The sequence below is a fragment of the Pantherophis guttatus genome, chromosome 3, assembly GCF_059756535.1.
Source record: "Pantherophis guttatus breed Tessera chromosome 3, ASM5975653v1, whole genome shotgun sequence".
In the NCBI taxonomy this organism is placed as follows: domain Eukaryota; kingdom Metazoa; phylum Chordata; class Lepidosauria; order Squamata; family Colubridae; genus Pantherophis; species Pantherophis guttatus.
In genome coordinates, this window is record NC_142065.1 from 85,047,493 (window position 1) to 85,065,936 (window position 18,444).

Genomic DNA, 18,444 nt, shown 5'->3' on the forward strand with positions numbered 1-18,444 from the left:
AAGGTTGGAACTGTGAAAAATGGTCATAAGCCATTGTAACTTTGAACAATCACTAAATGAACTGCTGTAAGTCAAGGACTACCTGTAGTAAAACACTACCTAACACTGGTGTAGTTCAATGCTTATTGGATGGAATAATAGACTCATTTTCCAGTAGGTTATGGGCAGTGGTGGGTTTCAATTTTTTTTACTACTGGTTCTATGGGCGTGGCTTGGTGGGTGTGACATGGTTTGGTGGGCGTGGCTTGGTGGGTGTGGCAAGGGAAAGATACTGTAAAATCTCCATTTCCACCCCACTTCAGGGGAAGGATACTGCAATATCCCCATTTCCTCCCGATCAGCTGGGACTTGGGAGGCAGAGAATAGATGGGGGCAGGGCCAGTCAGAATTTTTACTACCGGTTCTTCGAACTACTCAAAATTTCCACTACCAGTTCTCCAGAACTGGTCAGAAACTGCTGAAACCCACCTCTGGTTATGGGTGAATGTATTAGTACCAGTGTGTTAAACAACAAAAAGAGAATTTCTTTTTGCCTGTGTCTCTGCTATCCAAGATGCCAGGAATCTAATTTCTTTTTAGAAAAATTCCCCTCAGGGTACAGGATGAAAGTTTTATAAAAGTTTTAGGATATGAAAATAAATCTATATAAACCATTTGCAACTTATTGGGTATATTTACTACAATTGGAAAATAAGAGAGAAGATGCAGCCACAGAATTCATTAATTCTGTATAAAACAGAAAATTCTACTATAAAACATTTTCTCTTGCAATAACAGTGCCAGTACAAATATAAATTAAATGAAGTTGTGAGCCTGTTGTGGAGAAAAGTAGAACCCTTTTAGTGCCCTGAAGCAAAAAATGATCATTTCTATTCCTTTCCATTAGCATAAGAGTACAACAGCTCCTGAATAGTCTTAAAATTAAATATGTGAACTTCACAAGTAACAGAACTCCAGTCCTCGGTATTTCATAAAATTTAGGTATAGCTACATAATCTCTAATTATTTTCTTGCTTGGGACAAAACAAAGAAAGAAAATAGGCAAGAAATGCAGGAAGAGTTCTCAGAAAAGGAGCAGAACGAAGAGGAGAAAATATATTGGACTGAAACAAAGTTTTATTGTTTCAAGCTCTGTTGCTCTTTAAACTTGAAAAAGTGGGTTTTTACAAAAGAAGGTCCAACAGACCAAATGATAACAGGGAGAAATAATGTGGAAAGAGATTTTAATACTTTCACTAGATCACTTAGCATTACAGACAGTGGCTGTGGCAACAATGTTAAGATAAAAATGAGAGAGAGAAAGAGAGAAAGGGAGAGGGAGAGGGAGAGGGAGAGAGAGAGAGAGGGAGAGAACATTAGAATGATGGATGGTATTTATATTCCTTTCATTGCAAATCTATCTTTGGCACAAGGATTAGGGCTAATATATTGCCAAAAATGGAACAGTAATACACTGTTGAGCGGTAAGTTTACAGTACAGTATGCTAGCCTATACACAGCATTTATTTGGCAAAGCTTCCTGCAGTCTTTTGCCTTTCATGGAAAGTAGCTTCTATCAGTACTGACATCTTCCAGATGTTAGTAGCTTTGATTCTATCCCCCTCCCGTTCTCCCCCTCCCCTTGTTTTTCCCATGCTGCAAATGAGTTGGCATGGAAACAACTCTTTTCTGGCAACATGACATACAATTCAAGCAAAATGCATTTAGCACAGATGAATAGTTCACGAATATGCCTCTAACAAAAGTCATTTTAAAAGCCCTGCTTTGCATTTGTTGGTGTTTATGACAACCTTCCAAACAAAAGTCTAAAATCCAAATATTTCCAAGGGCAGATGTTTTGATCCTTTAAAAGTTGTATACTTTGGATAATCCCTGAATCTATTTATTTAATCAATAATAATAATAGGATACAAAGCAATGCAGTGCAAAGCCTGAATATGAGATGCTCAGAGGAAACCATGTGAAAAGCTTTCTCTAAAGGGGGATGTTGATTTGATTAATTCCTTTACATAAGAATCTCACTCACAGTCAAATAAAATAATGGTCTTGAGGAGCTTTGGACAACAGGAAAAAGGAATCCAGGAAGATTATTTTACATGCATTTGATGAAATCATAGATTTCGGCTGCATTTGTGGAAATTATATTCTGGTTAATAAGAAGCAGAAAAGGTGAAGGAAAATCTCACCATCCATCATCAGCATATAGTAAGTACCTTTTCTAATCCGTGGCTTTGATTCCACACCTTTTCTCAGCATTACCAGTAGGCCTGTACTGGAAGAGCTGATGAATACACACTGGAACTGGTTGCACTTTAAGATACTCAGAATGACAGGTAGAGTTATGGATGTATTTGGAATGAGGCATTACATAATTTAGAACATGGATTACTGGTACATTATCATTCTGCCAACTCTCAAACAATTATCATCTTATTGATTATATCCTACCTGGATTTTACAAGGGCTTAAAAATCTGTCAGGACCGTCACCGTCAGAAATGCACTGTACTTCATATATGTGAGGGGCTCCTGGTAGATAAAACATAATCTGGAAGCACATCCAGCAACAGACTCTAGCAAGAATGACACAGCTGCAGCCAATGATGAGGGATGAATTACCATAATCCACAAGGAAAGGTATTGCAGGGCCAATGAAACAGTCTTACCATTCAAGAATTCTAAAAACAGAGTTGATTTTTGTGAACGGAAAATCCACAACACACTTAAGAAGAAATGATGAACTTCATCTCATATCCTCCTTCAGAGGTGAATGAAACCTTACAAACATTATTTGGATTTTCTTCCAGTTAAACTCCAGCTTCTTTCCCTTTTAAGAATAAACCAAGTGGCTGATTTCCTTTACACAGAGGGTCACTTTCCTTCAATAGAGTAAGTAGCCAAGGACACTCTGGAGGAGCTAGTCAACACATGAGTGACACATGTTCTAATTAGCTCTCCCCCAGTTCTTTATGACTTACTGAGCTCCAAGATCCATATCTTTAGCTGTTGTGGGAGGGGGGAGAGTGACTTAATCTTGCATTTTTATCATCTTCTCTGAATTTCTTTCATAGAGACTATTAGATTCTGGGCCTCTTTTTAATCTTCCTCTTTCAAGAAGTAGCCATGTGAAAATAACTTTAGTTTTAAGCATTTAATTTAAAAAGAAAAGAGCTACCAGATTAAATAGGGATATATATGACAGGCACTGGTAGAGCAGCAGTATTCCTTACATTGGTAAGAAGTGCAGGAAGCAGAGGGATTACCAGTCAGATCTTGTGGTGATCCTTTTCCATACTTAATGCCAGCCCTGCTTTGTTGCCAACCAACTGCAATTTAGACTGGAAGTTTTGAAGATGGCTTAAGAAAGAGCCTGGGGTAGCATGGGAGACCAGCATCTTAGGCTGAAGTGCATAATTGTCTTTAGCCATCAGAAGAAAATCCTATATGCTTTGGCAGCAGTTACAAGTTATTCAGTCTGGCTTTGGGCTCCTCTCATTGGAGAATTCTCTGACCTTTCCATATTTCTGTACCAGAAACAAAATTCCAGTGGCTTTCTTTCCTGTGAACAAATTTGGATGTATAAACTTTCACATATATGCATATTGGCTAAGGCATGATTTGGCATAATTGTCTGGGAAGAATTTGAGCCTGTTGGTTATAAGAAAATGGACAGAGCCTTCGGAGCTGTAAGTACAATCATCTATTTTATTATCTACATCTACATCTACTTTATTATCTACATCTTTCCTTTCAGGAGGTGATGTGTGGTTGTGTTCAGGCAATGGTGAATTTATCCTTGAATGAGGATAAATGAACGGGCCATTTGGACCCGTTTCCCACAGAAAAGAAAACATTGGGAGCCACAAAACTCTTCCCGTGCCTGACTATTTCCTGAGAGGCCGCAAAACTAGCATATATAGTTGAATTAAAGATTCTGTTTTCTTCTGAAACGTTTCTTTTCTTGGGTTTATCCATGGTTGGCATACCGGGGGTTGAAAAGCTCAATAAATCGTGTGCTGGCAGGTGTCGCACATTGGCGCTTGTGATGCATATTTTGAGTTACAGGGAGCTGCAGCAGAGGTGTGAAAAGCCACATGTGGCTCCAGAGCCGCAGGTTGCTGACCCCTGGGGTAGGAGATAGCTCCACTTAAAAAGTAGTTGCCAAGCCTTGTAAAGAGGGCAAGCTTGGGAAACAAGAACAACCTGCATTTCTGGAAAGATCTTTATTAGTAATAAAGTAAGAATCCTGAAAGCCTAGCAAAATAATTATCTCACAGGACTTATGCTTAGTGTACTTAATGTAGGTCTGTTTGCATGTTTTTCCCCACTCAAGAATCTCTTCTGTAGGGGTCCTATTTTCTCCCCTAGTTCTCATGCTTATTTCATTTAACAGAATAACAGAGTTGGAAGAGACCTTGGAAGTCTTCTAGTCTTACCCCCTACTCAAGCAGAGAGCCCTATACCATTTCAGACAAATGGTTGTCCAATCTCTTCTTAAAAATTTCCAGTGATGGAGCACCCACAACTTCTGGAGGCAAGTCATTCCATTGATGAATGTAATGTTAAAGGTTCTAGACTGCCAGCAGAAGATCCAAGTTTCAGTCCTTTAGCTAAGGAAGCCGGTTGGGTGATCTTTATAATATCATGTGGAATGACTTTGGGAGACAGGAGGAAGAACTGCAGACTAGACAATCATCATGCAAAAGTGATATCAGTCCATAGAAGAAAAGGGAACATGGGAAACGTTTCAGAAGCAAGCTTTCCTAATTTTTGAAGGATAAATGGAAAGAAGGGGATTTGCAAGATTACGTTAATAGAACCTTACCATAAAGGTAGAGGTAGTATTTGTTGACGCCATATCTTATCTGGACTACTTCAAAGGGCTAACAGTTTAAAGCCAGTTACTCCCTTTTAGCCTTAATCACCTTCAGCCACTGCAGCAGCCTTTTAACATACAAAGCCCGTCATGGCATTCTCCATTGATAGATTCACCTTGAGAACTACACAGAACAGTGCAAAAACAAGTGGACCATACAACCATCTGGGGAAACACTAACAATAGTAACAAGGAAGGATCAGAATACACAATAAACATTTTTTTTAAATAAAAGAAATCCTTCTTTCTGGCATGACTTCTAATAATTACTTCCCCTTACCAACATTAAAATAAAGAAACAATGGAGTGGTTAAAACCTTCACTTAGCAGAGAGAAGGTGGCCCATCTGAAACCCAGCAGGCCTGTCTGCTTACTTGTGTACTTACTACTCTTTCTGGAGTAGACAGCTTTGCTCTTCTGCTTTTTTTTTCTTCCCTTCCTAAAATAAGTCCAGAGTTTTACCATTTTTCAAGTCACCTAAGGTTGAAGACTTTCATCTTGGGATCCTCAAGGTGGGTTTAGGAAGATTCTGTGTGCTGAAAGGGTTTGACAATTTAGTCCAGGGGCCATTGACTTCTTGATACATATTATAAGTTTTAGAGAGATATTAAAAACTTTCTAGTGGAATCCCTACTCAAGGCATTTATTGGTTGTACTGATGAATGTTATGTTTAGTATCTCTTATTAAATGCACTATATAGCGTACATTGTGGGTAAACTTATAGCATTAGTATGTAAAACTTCTGAGGTTTTAATTAATTAGACATAATTAGATGTAGACTAGTTGGGGTATTTAAAGAAGTATAATTCATCTCATGTCATCATTATCAATGTTGTTCACATAGTTATGATTGAATTTGGTACTTTTAGTTAATGGATTCTTCACAAGGATCTAGGCTGGTAAAGATAAAAGCGTTGTCTTAAATAACACAAAATTATGTAATTTATAAATTGAGATTCTTTCAATTTCTATTGTGTACTTTTCCAGATCTTTTGGTAAGGAACCAATGGCACCAACCACTATTTCTTTCTTTTTTCATATTCTCTCAATCTCTATTTGAAGGTATTGATATTTCCTTTTCCTTTGCTATTTGCAGGTGTTTGGATTTTGAATTTTCTCCAGTTCTTTCTCTTCTATTCTACTGTTTCCAAGTACTGCAATGTCCACTATCCAGATTATTATTATTATCTATTCACAACAATGTGAAGTCACAGCTGCCAGTTCTTTATTGGTGTTGGCCTTCATGCGATCCAGTTCTTCCCCAAAACCTAGGATATTATAATGTATTGCTGTAGTTTATGTGTGGATTTAAGCAGTGTGGTCTTTTGTAATTCTCAGATGGAAATTTTGTAAATGTGCAGATTTTCTAAGTGCCATCCAAGATATTTTGATGTAACACCCAGTGTTCTGATAATTATTATTTTTTGAAGAATACTCAGCAAATGCTAGTAATTTAGAGTAAATTCAAGTTTTATCCCAAAGCTTTAAAATTGTCCAAATATCACCATAATCTTCACATGGTTCTGAGCAAACTAAATGTTGTAAGGTAATAATTATTTTTAAATTGTTTTGTCAATTTTATTGCTAGGGCTTTTAGTGCTCCTAATAATTACATAATTGTTAACAATCTCTGTATTTCATTTGTTAAGTCCCAATATTTTACAATCTTCCCCAGTTCCTTTTGAGCTACTCTGCAACACATATAGAAGCACTGCCATGTCTATAAGTAAAACTTGCTTTTCTTCAATAAGTGTGGTATTGTAGAAGTCAGTCCTTACGGATTTAGAAATTGTATAATATGTACATTCTGAAACACCTTTTTAACATTATGATCACACCAATCAAATCCATACATAAATTCCAGTGTATCATTTTTGCCTTATCATGTCTTATTGCCTGGTAATTTTGCTATAGCTGCTTATTAGATGTTTAGCTGTCATTACTTTCTCTTTGCATTTGCTATCGTTTTCAGGTTTTTAAATTTTATTTTAATCACATTTGTTTCTGCTTTTTTCCTCTTGTGCTCTTAATAGTAATCCTTCCATTTCTTTCTTGATGGGTTCAATCTGAAACCATTCCCAAATTCTATTACTATTCACCTTGCCTTTATTTTTTTTTCAGATATTGACCATGTAGAGATTAATCTTCCCAATTTTCATTCAATGCTGATAACTGTTCAGTTTTGTATGCCACCCTTGATTTTGTCACACTCAAAATGTTCTCCTTACAGACATTTATTAACATCATCTCTTTCCTTGTTTTTAGGTAATCATTTAGTCCTCTGATTTCATCCTCAATGTCTGCTTCACTAGCAACAAAGTATGTCCACAAACCATCCATGGTAAATATAAATGTTCCCTGCCATTTTATAGAGTGTACTTCATGATGTGTTTTCATACATTTTTTTTACTCTTGCAATCTAAAGCATCTAGTTCAGCTTGTGCCCAGTCAGCAATACCTGCTGTGTAGCATATTATTGGGACAGCTCAAGTATTAATGGCTTTGACTGTATTACTGCCAGTCATCTTCAATTTTAAAACTTTTACATATTTGCAGTTGGTTTGCTTTTTTCACTTAGGCACGCAAGATAGAGTTTGCTTCTACAGTTCCCCATTTGCTCCATTGTTAATGTTTGGATTTTAGTGTAGTTGAATTCCACCTAAGTATTCAATTTTTTCATTTTTATTGCCAGCACTACACACTTATCTAATCCAAATTCCATTTTAATGCATCACTAAAGATTTGAATTATATCAAAAAAGCAATTGTACTTTTCTAGATGATTCTGCCTATAGTTTCAAATTACCCACGTAGAGCAAAAGTGAAACTGTTGTCCATTGTTTGGATAATTCATTGCCAAATGACATTTTATTCAAAATTATCATCCATGGAATCAGAACCACATTAAAAAAAATAGTGGTCAGAGTAAATGTCTCCTTGAAAAAAATTATTCTTTTCATTTTGATTTTTCCAGGCTCTTATGTGTTTGCAGACAGCGTTGTTTTTCATCTTTTTCTGTTACAATTTTCTATTAATTCCCCAAATTTCCAAACATTTTTAATTCAATTATGTGGTCAATCCAAATTATATAGATGTTTCCTAATTTATTTTCAAAACTGATTTTGGGTTTGGTGAATTAGTTTCAAGTGATAACCTGGTTCTATTGTTGTTACATTTATCAGGCTGTATATAAGCTGATTAGTCTGCTTTGTTGTTTTTACCATAATTGATTGAGCAATCATACATACATCATGCAAAATATCATTTACATATTTCTCTGAGTAATTTCCAAGGAGGTAATCTTTGTCATGCAATTTCTTTAATGCAATCTAACCCCTTTTCTCTAACTTTTTGGTATTCAGACAATTGTAGTTCTACTTCATTATTTTGAATTAACTGTTCAGTATGTTCCCTGGCAGCACCCAAATAGATGTTTATGCTAACTTGTTCCAAACAGTTGTTTATGTTAACTTGTTCTTCTACTGCTTTTGTAGCACATTTTCTTTTTTAGTTTCAAATCTGTTTTCATTATTTTTTAACTGTTGTTGCAATTCATTCAATGCCTGCCGAGACTTTTTCTGTACATGAAACATCTGTGGTCTATAAATTGCTGTTCGGTGATATTTGGTTCCATAAATTTTATTTTCTAAATTTCATGCATTAAGAAATATGACTTATAATAGCATTTCGTGATTTCTTGATTTTCAATGAGAGTCCACATTTTTGCTTCCAAAAGCTTTGTACTCCCTTGTCTTGTAGTCCCTAGCAAAGAAAATCAAGTGGTATAGCCCACATGTCACTTGATATCCCAAAATTATAGCATTAAATGTAGCTCTTGTTGACTTGGTGACAACTGATTGGGTATGGAAACTTCCTTTCTGGGTTTCAGCATACAGAATGGGTAATTGAGATGTTCTTGGTTCAATTCTCAGCACCTGTTTGAGAGACCCTGCTTAAATATATATGATCTTCCAATATCGTTTAGCTTCATTGAGACCTTAAGCCAGTGGTGAAATGCATTTACCTTCGCTACTGGTTCAGAAACGTGAGCGCGCGTGCGAGCATAGCAAGCACGTGCCTCTTCTGCGCATGCACAGGATGTAATGACATCCCGGTGGGTGGACAGAGCCTCCCGCCTCTGGCCCTACCGGTTCGTGTGAGCCGGATAGATCAGGCCGGATTTCACCTCTGCCTTAAGCCTGCACCACAACAACATACCATCCATCATTGGTGGTATAGACAGAATAGGAGTAGATAAACATTTATGTAGCACTGTTATCATTGTTATCATAATTATTCTCCAAAGTATCTGAGGGCAGGACAAGAAGCAATGGGTTGAAGCTAGTTAGAGAGATCCAACCTAGAACTAAGGAGAAATTTCCTGACAGTGAGAACAAACTATCAATGGAACTGCTTCCCTCCTGGAGCTGTGGGTGCTCCACAACTGAAAGTTTTCAAGAATAGATTGGAGGACAGCCATTTGTCTGAGATAGTATAAGATCTCCTGCCTTGAAGGGGTTGGACTAGAAAAGGAGCCCTATGATTCTATGAATGAGGGCCAGCAGTTACATGGTGAGGTTGGGGGAACTATAACCCCAGTAAAAAGTTCTCCTTAACCTAATGAATGCACATAATTTTCAAAAATTTCATTCAGAATTCAAGGCAACAAACATAGAACTCCTGCCTCCTATTTTCTCTACAACAACTGCCTAGTGAAGTAGGTTGAATGGCAACAAAAAGTGAGTGGCCCAAAGTCATCCAGAGGGCTTCAGTGACTAAAAGTGGGCTAGAACTTGCCTCTTGTTACATCTACCTCTTAACTGCTTACATCATCTCTAATGGAGAAGTCTATGTAGGGCTTAAAATGTTGTCCTTTGGCACGGCAAGATAAATTCTTCGACTCCTAATACTCCCTTTACAAAAAACATGGCCATTTCCTACCCAGGAGCCTACTTCCAGGCAAATAAAACATCTACCATCTATCATTTTGGCATTTTTCATTGTGGCACTTTTCACTCCCCTGCCCTATTTTTAAAAATTAGCATGCCTTTCAGACTTCACAGGAAGGATTTGGGGGACACAATAATGATGTAAAGCAAACTCCAATAATGGTGGAGTATTTCAATTTTATAGACTACCAAGATCCCTGCTGGAAATTAAAGCATACATCTTTATTTTATGGCTTTATGCTCCTGACTGGTGTACTTTGAAGTACTGGCAGAAGCCATAAACAGTATTTCACACCAACGTTTCCTCTATTCTATGGGCTGAAATACTGCCATGCAATGAAACTTTCCAGTAGGGCATTCCTGGAAATAAACATCATGGACTGGTTGAATTGGGGAAGCAACTAAGCTGGCAAAGTTTTCCTTGGCTCTAAAATGATTCCTTATAAAAGAGGGGAGAGCCACTAAAGAGTTCACCCTGTCTTTTTAATGCTAGTCCTGATTCACTCTGAGTTTATTTCACCTTGAGATATTTATAGAGGCAATTTGGGTTAAACTGACCTGCACTGCAACTAGAATAATGCAATGTAAGGAATGGCATTTATATCCTGTTGAATTAGTCACAACAAATGTCAGGACAGGTCAGGAAATATAATGCTGTAATAACTGCTTTGTTTTCCTCTTTTTTTTTCCCTGCTAGTCTTATAACTACCCACTAACAGGGTCTCTCACTGCCATGAATGGAAGGAGGTTCTTAGATTAATGACATGGATCATTTGGTGCCTCCAAGGAAATAGCAATAGCACTTAAACCAGGGGTAAAATGCACTTACAGGATTGGAAATGTGAGCGTGTGCGCCTCTTCTGCGCATGTGCAGAGGGTCCAAAATGGGACGTGATGATGTCCCAGTGGGTGGGCGGAGCCTCCCGCCGCCGGCCCTACCGGCTTGCACAAGCTAGATAGATCCGGCCAGATTTCACAGCTGCCTTAAATTTATATATCGCTTCACAGTGCTTTACAGCCCTCTCTAAGCGGTTTACAGAGTCAGCATATTGCCTCCAACAATTTGGGTCCTCATTTTATCCACCTTGAAAGGATGGAAGGCTAAGTCAACCTTGAGCCTGGTGAGATTCAATCTGCCAAATTTCAGGCAGCCGGCAGTCAGAAGACGTAGGCTGCAGTACTGCACTCTAACCACTGCCCCAAAATGGTCAGATAATAGACACTGTAGATTGCAGTTGCAAAGTGGTGAATTAAGAGGCTCAGAAGAGGCCCTCCTTAGTTTTTCGGGCAGTAAAGACAATGGAGTGTGTGTGTGTGGGGGGGGGGGAAGAATTGTGCTTTCAGACTTGCAAGTCTCAGCAGGAACATGTGCACCTGAGGAGTCAGGTGTTGAGAGATCAAATCTTGGCCAGGTATCAAGCCCCAGCAGTTTCTAAGAGTTGAGAAAAAGTGATCTGCTCAGCTGCTCAAGAAGGAAAGATGCCAAAGACTGGAACTGATTCATACCTGCATCTGAGCTGTTTAAGAAGAACCACCGCCAATGACCTTTCTATTGGAAACCGCTTGGCAGATCTGGGTTCCTTATTTCCTGCTCTGCTTCTTGATCCTCATGTTTTCAAATAAGATCATCTGACTAAGTTCTTTGGCATTTGATTCTTGGATTATTGTGGCTGTGTTTGCAATGTGTCTTATTTCCCTGAACTTGTGCTCTGTTTATATCCTACAGATTGACTGAACACTAAACCCTGTGTGCCATGTCTGGCTATCAAGCAAGGCACACTCCCTATATTCCTCCAGAGGGTCTGCGCATCTACACAGCATAGCCAAATCTCTATCTGCCTTAATAATTGACTGCAATATTACTTGGCAATAAACCACTTGTAAACTGAGCCAGTTGCCTGCTCAGCCTTAAAGCAGGACATAAAGCTTGCTGGAGCTTAATGGAATTTGGGAGTGGGCCATTATCCCTGCTGGGGCAGGAAGGCTCTCTCCTCTAGCCTGATTCCTGAATTTCAGCCTTCCTGCCAGTTTTAGAAGGAAGATTTTGGCTTGACAGCTTTGCAGTTCCTATTTACCTGCTCAGGTAAGCAAGCAGAATTAACAACAAGATTTGGGCAGTTTCTTCCTTCCCCTTGCCTGTTCAAAGCACCAGATTTCTTTCTTATTCCTATGTATGGAGAAGAGGGCAATGCCATTATTATCATCATCAGTAATTTAGAGCACTTTCTGTCTTCATCATTTATGGGTTTGCAAATATGAAGATAATTGTGAGTCATTTCCAAACAGCTTCTAGGGAGCAGAAGTGGTACTGGTGTGGAAGTGCCCATTATCGTGCTTAAAAATGAATAAAAAGCAAGCTCAGCTTTATTATTGTATGCAACAAACAAGCAAAATTTACTTCCCTCAGTTTTCCTTATTTATTTTTGACTTTTGTCACATTTATTTTTATTTTCATTGGCATATGGTTTATATCAACCCACTTTTTAAAAAAAAAAAAATTTTTTTTTTAGTAAAACTTGAGTGGAAAATCACCAAGAAATTGAAGTGCAAACAAATATTTAATATAAGAGGAAGGAATTTTTGAAAAAATAAGAATATTTGTTAAAATAGGTGTAAGGAGAGAGTCGTGAAGTTCAAAACCTTTCACAGTCCTGAAGTTATTTACAAATGTAATAATTAGGCTGAATAAAATGACTTTTACAGGATGTGGGAAAATGAACAAATCCAAGAGGATATTTGCATGGTTAAATAACAAAGTCAATGAAACATTAAAGATGTAAATTCCTTTAAAATGTAGAGATCCAGCTGAAGAAAATTAGAAGGAAGGCTGAAGATTCCAGCAAAACATATAAAAGGGGATGTCACAGGGAGCAAAGAATGGATCTAAAAAATCAGTTGTTAACAGCAGAAAAACAAAATGTCAGCAAAAGGCCAAAGCCTGAGAAACAAAGTGACTTGAGGCAATATGAATGGAAGAAGCACACTGAAGGAGGATAGTAAGGCTGAAGAGAAATATCAAAGGAGTCTTCATTGCAGAATAATTAATTGGGCACTCAATGTCTTTAACAATAGAAAGGATGCTGAGAAAGTATGAGGTTGGAGAATTAAATTCCAAATTAATAAATCACCCAATGTGCGTGGCCTTTAATTCTTAACAATGCCCTGATCTCTCTCTGTCTCTGTCTCTCTGCCTCTATTTCTGTCTCTCCTTGAGAGAAAGCCAGACTGAGTTCAATGTGTTATTTTAATATAAATGTACATGATTGCAGTCTCACCATCTGCAGCAAAGATGCAATTTTGCTGCTTCCTGAATTTTGGAATTGTCAGAAATGGGTCTGCATAATTAGGCCAGTTTCTCAAGCTCAGGATCCTCCAAATATGACGGGAGACTGTACCTTACCAGTAAAGAAAAGCTTGTTAAGATAATGGCTTGTAATAAATGTACATAATGTGATAAGATGTAACAGCTATTCCACCTAAATAATGAATCCATTTATCATTCAAACAATTTACCTCATGCTCTTCAGTTAGCTTTTTTTTTAAAATCTGTGCAGATTAAAAAAATATTGGCCTATTTCTCTGCCAGGAGAAAGTCAACTGTCCACTAGCTTGACCAACAAGCAAGAATAAATAGACACTGACCCAAATGCTTGGGACATACCGCCTCATAAATAGGGAGAGTCAACCAGCAATGAGGTAAGCCCTCAACTATGTTCTTCCAGCAAATGCAAGCCTTCCAATGCCAGTCATCAGCTAGAAATGGAGAGCTATTGCAAATTGTTATGAGGAAAAGTTTTGTACGTCTGAGGGATTCACAATTCTTCTCTGAAGACACTATAGGGTACCCAAGTGCTAATTCAGTCATGGTGAACCTTATGGGCTCAGTGTGTCAAAAATTCAGAAAGTGCCTAACTTGACACTGCTGGTATGGCACTGCCCTGTCTCCAAACAAAAGAGAAATAATTCTTTATATATTCATTTATTTAAAAAAAAATACATTCCAATCACGTGTGATTCTATATATAAAGAAGCATTGGATAATTATCAAAAGAAAAAGTAAAAAACTCATTGTGCGAGAATAGGGTGTGCCTTTGAGAATAGTTGTTGTTGGATGTTGATGAACACTGGTGTGTCACCAAAACGCCATGACACGTCACTTTTGATACACATGTCATAGGTTTTGCCATCATTGCCCTATTCGTAGGGTTGATGGAAACACCCCATGTGCTCAAGCAGCTGCCCTTGAACCCGTCCGTCCTGCTCAGGCCTATCCCATAGCTCAAATTCCCCACAAAAAAAATCAGACAAGAAACATGCCCTGTTCTGGACATCTTCCCAGAATCCTATATGGGTGGCTGTGAGTGAATATTAACATGTCAAGCAGCTTATCACGGTTCAGCACAGATGACAACTACCAGAGGTGGTTTATTAAAATAAAAGAGCAGAATATAAAATAGGCTCACGTTTTTCAAAATGAGAATGTTTAAATTGATGCCACTTTTGATGGTTTATGAAAAGCTCTTTTACCACGCTTTGTTTCCTTGTCTTTTTAGGCAGATAGGAGAAATGGCTAGAATGGCAGCGATATTCATAGCTACAATGAACTTAATTAGGACTGCTGGTCACTATAAGAGAGATACCTAAGTGGCAATTTGGGATGTGTGTGTGTGTGTGTTCATGCATGTGTGCGCTCCTTCTGAGACTGACAGAAATCTCTTCTTTTGCCAACATACAGTCCCTAGGCCAAGCCTTACCATTAAAATGCAGGCCGCAGCTTTACCTCAAACCAGAATGCAAGACTCTTTTATTTCTGATTCTGACTCACAAAACTTCTCCAGGCTTTTAAACAGAAATATTTCAGTGCCTTCTGGAGATCTCATGGGTTGTGCATGCAGAACATGTGTTCTGTCCTTGAGTTACCGCACTAGAAAGCAACCAGTAACAGCCTACGAAAGGTCACTTATTTGTCATCTTTCCAGTTCACAACATAAGCCATGCCATGGCTTGCTAAATACTATTGCCAGACCAATTATCAGTCAGCATTTATGAATCACTGATGAGCAGCCGTGAGGATTTTAGTCCACTGTACAAAACAAATCAACTTTATAAAGCCATTCCCAGCACTCATTTCCTTGCACTCAGGAAGTCCCTTTGCAAATAGAAACATGCTGCCATTAGTCAAAAGCTCAGCGTAAAGAGACATCCTTGAATGTGTCCATTTTATTCCCTAGTCAAAATAAAAATGATTCTCCATAATTAGTATTTGGTGATGCTGAAGAAGAAAGAAATGTGGTATTGTTCTTAATGAGAACTTGTAAGCATTTCATTTAAACTCTTTTGCGCTCTCTCTCCTAGGTGTTCGGCATACAGATAGTCCTCGACTTACGACCACAGTTGGGACCACAGAATTCCATTGGTTAGCAAGATGGTTGTTAAGTGAATTGTATTTGATTTTATGACCTTTTTTCACCAGAGATGTTAAGCGAATCGTGTATTGTTAAGCGAATCTGGCTTCCCTCATTGACTTTGTCATGTCAAAAGCTGGTTGGGAAGGTCACAAATGGTTGCTGAGCACATTGTAAGCCGCCCTGAGTCTTCGGAGAAGGGCGGCATATAAATCAAATTAAAAAAAAAAAAAGGTAATCGCATGACCCTGGGACGCTGCTACCATTCTAAATACAGGCCAGTTGCCAAGTGCCCAAATTTTGATCACATGACCGTGGGATACTGTGATGGTCATAAGAGGGATAACCGGTTGGAAGACACTTTTTTCAGTGCTGTGACTTTGAACAGTCACTAAACGAATGGTTGTAAGTCGAGAACTAGTTGTATGTGTATATATGGAACACACAATACATACTGGGGGTAAAGTAGAAATAGATGGGGCATAATGGCCAAAATAGAAATGCATCCTATAAACCAGTGTTTCTCAGCTTTGGTAGCTTGAAGATGCATAGACGTCAATGCCTAGAACAGAAGTTTATAGAAATACCTGTAAGTTTCTATTAGAAGTCACCAAATGTTTATGGTAATTCTGATGATTAGTATATGCATAGGTTCAATTCTGACATAATAATCTGCTGATTATTACTGCAAATCCACTCTATTTATTCATAGTGTGAGCAAGGCTACATTATATTCACCTAGCAACATGAGACCGATTTTACAGCTGCTGAATTCTATGTGTCATGGTTAAGATGCTGGCCTAGAAACCAGGAGACTGTGAATTCTAGTCCTGTCTGAATCATGAAAGCCAGTTGGTGACTTTGGGCCAGACACTCTCTCAGCCCAATCCATCTGACAAGATTGTTGTTGTGGGGAAAATAGGAGGATGAAGGCTAATAGTATATGTTCACCATATTAAGTTACTTATAAAGTAATAAGGGCAAGATAAAAATCTAATAAATAAATAAATAAATTCCTCAATGATTACAGAATTAGGCAGAGTATTCTTCCTAGAGCCCTAGTCTCTTATTTCTCTGGGACAGATTAACACTTTAACTTCATTATGCATGTACAGTACTTTAGCAGATATATCTCCCGAGTCTAAAATATAACTAAAATGTAGTTGAAAGTATGGGAATCATGGAATAGACATTTATTGGGAACAATCCCTTCTGAAATCACTGGAATTTAGGACTAAATGTGATCATATGGACTTTCATTCTTTGTTTTCCTAATTACTGCTTGCATTTCCTGTCTTATGAACACTGACCCAATCTAGAATAGAAAAAAGATATATATATATATATATATATATATATATGTGATTGTTTTCTTTAAAAGGCAAGACTGGAGGCAAATATTTTGCCTTTCCATATATATATATATATATATGGAAAGGCAAAATATTTGCCTCCAGTCTTGCCTTTTAAAGAAAACAATCACATCCACACACCCCAAATATATGTGTGTTTATGTGTTTGTTTTTGGTGCCACTAAAGTTTTTAAAAATCCAGGTCTCTGCCAAGTGGGTTGATTAAAAAAAAAAAAAAAAACAGAGGGAAGCATTAGTCTCCTGATCCTCAGTGATCCCAGTCTGGATTAAGTCACTGCATGCTTATACCAGAGAAAATAATACCACCGAAATGGGCAGTGGGAAACACATTTCCTGTATCATATGCTTTAGAGCTTAGTTCCAAGTAAACATTTGTAGCTTAAGTTTTACTAGCCTGCTTGACAGCGTGTAACTTTATAGTTATACCCTTGACTGAGAAAAAACACCAGCGTTATTGGCATATCATAAATGCATTCTTTAGCTATGATGGAAGAATAACAGTAGAAGTTCAGGAACCAGTATTCCTTTTGTCCCCTGAATGCTGTCAATTACTATGATCAGCATACAGACAAGCTTGCTTACCAGTGGATTAAAAAAACGCCACTGCCTTCAATTCAAAAGGCAATTTCCACATAAAAGCTGTCTAGCCATCTAGCTTTACAAGAGACTATCTTGAATGGTCATATATCTAGCTTCAGGAAAATGAATATCACTTAAGATCTCCTTTCACACATCCATTTTGGTTTTATTCCTAGAGGAAAGAAGTTTCCATTTCTAGTTGCTATCCTATTCATATGAAAATCAAGCTATTATTTATCGTATTCAGACTGAGTAATGCTTATGATTAAACCATTTAAATCAGTGCATCCATATAATCAAGATGAACTTCATTCCTTTCACTGGGGCTACTATAAACGTGACTATGTTTGCATCCAATTCTATTTCATTATTTAATATTTTATAGATTATCATTAAAAGGAGGTTGTACTTTACAAAATTAAAATATGTTTCATGTGTACGTATACATTAGATGTATCAATTAAGGTGAAATCACGTAAAAAAACAATATAAAAATTTCAGTGCAGATCATTCACTCAATGTGTGGAAAGGCACCTAAAATTTAACATATCTTCATATTGTGGTAAAGAAGAGCAATGCAAAATGCAACTCCAGTTCCTTCCTTAGAGGTAAGACCCATGAACCCAGGGGACATTCATGTATTGATGTGCATCAAAATACAGCCACACTTGGGATCAGAACTTCCATTTCTAAGTGAGGCAGTTGTTATGTGAGTCATGCACGATTTTGTGTCCTTTTTTGAAGATCATGTGACTTCAGGGCATCACAATTGTCATAAATACATGTCAGTTGCCAAGTGCCCAAATTTTGATCACCTAACCATCGGGACACTGCAACACTTGTAAGTGTGAAGACTGGTTGTAAGTCACTTTTTTCAGTGCCCACATCTTCCTCTGGTTTGAATTGTTTTGAAAGTCACAAATGTGAAATGCGGTAACTATCTTTGAAATAATTGATTTTTTTTTTTACAAAAAGACTTCTTCAGTAGATTTAGTGAAAATAGGTCTTACAAATAACCAATATATGCCTAGATCATGGATTGCCTTTGTCCTTCTTTCCTCTATTTTCTCACATTGTAATCTGCAAGGTTTTCCTTTGAGTTCTGCATAGATTTCTGTGGCTGAAAGTGTACAATAACATCTGAATCTTCATCAATACTTTCCTACTTTTTCTAACAGTTTGCATTTGTTTGGGTTTTTCTGGACTTGTGAGATATACTTTTGAAAAAAAATTCTATATAGATAGATAAATAAAATTGATGTC

At 37.6% G+C, this 18,444-nt stretch overlaps 1 long non-coding RNA gene across 2 annotated transcripts in view; it reads left to right on the forward strand.

The window, feature by feature from the left end:
• The first annotated feature begins 11,782 nt into the window (after positions 1–11,782).
• LOC117677217 (uncharacterized) overlaps positions 11,783–18,444 on the forward strand; it is a 119,666-nt gene continuing 113,004 nt past the window's right edge. For both annotated transcript variants that reach the window (XR_009622150.2, XR_004594700.3), the window contains exons 1-2: positions 11,783–11,907; positions 13,411–13,520. This is a non-coding gene — a long non-coding RNA (uncharacterized LOC117677217). The remainder of the gene's footprint in view (positions 11,908–13,410; positions 13,521–18,444) is intronic.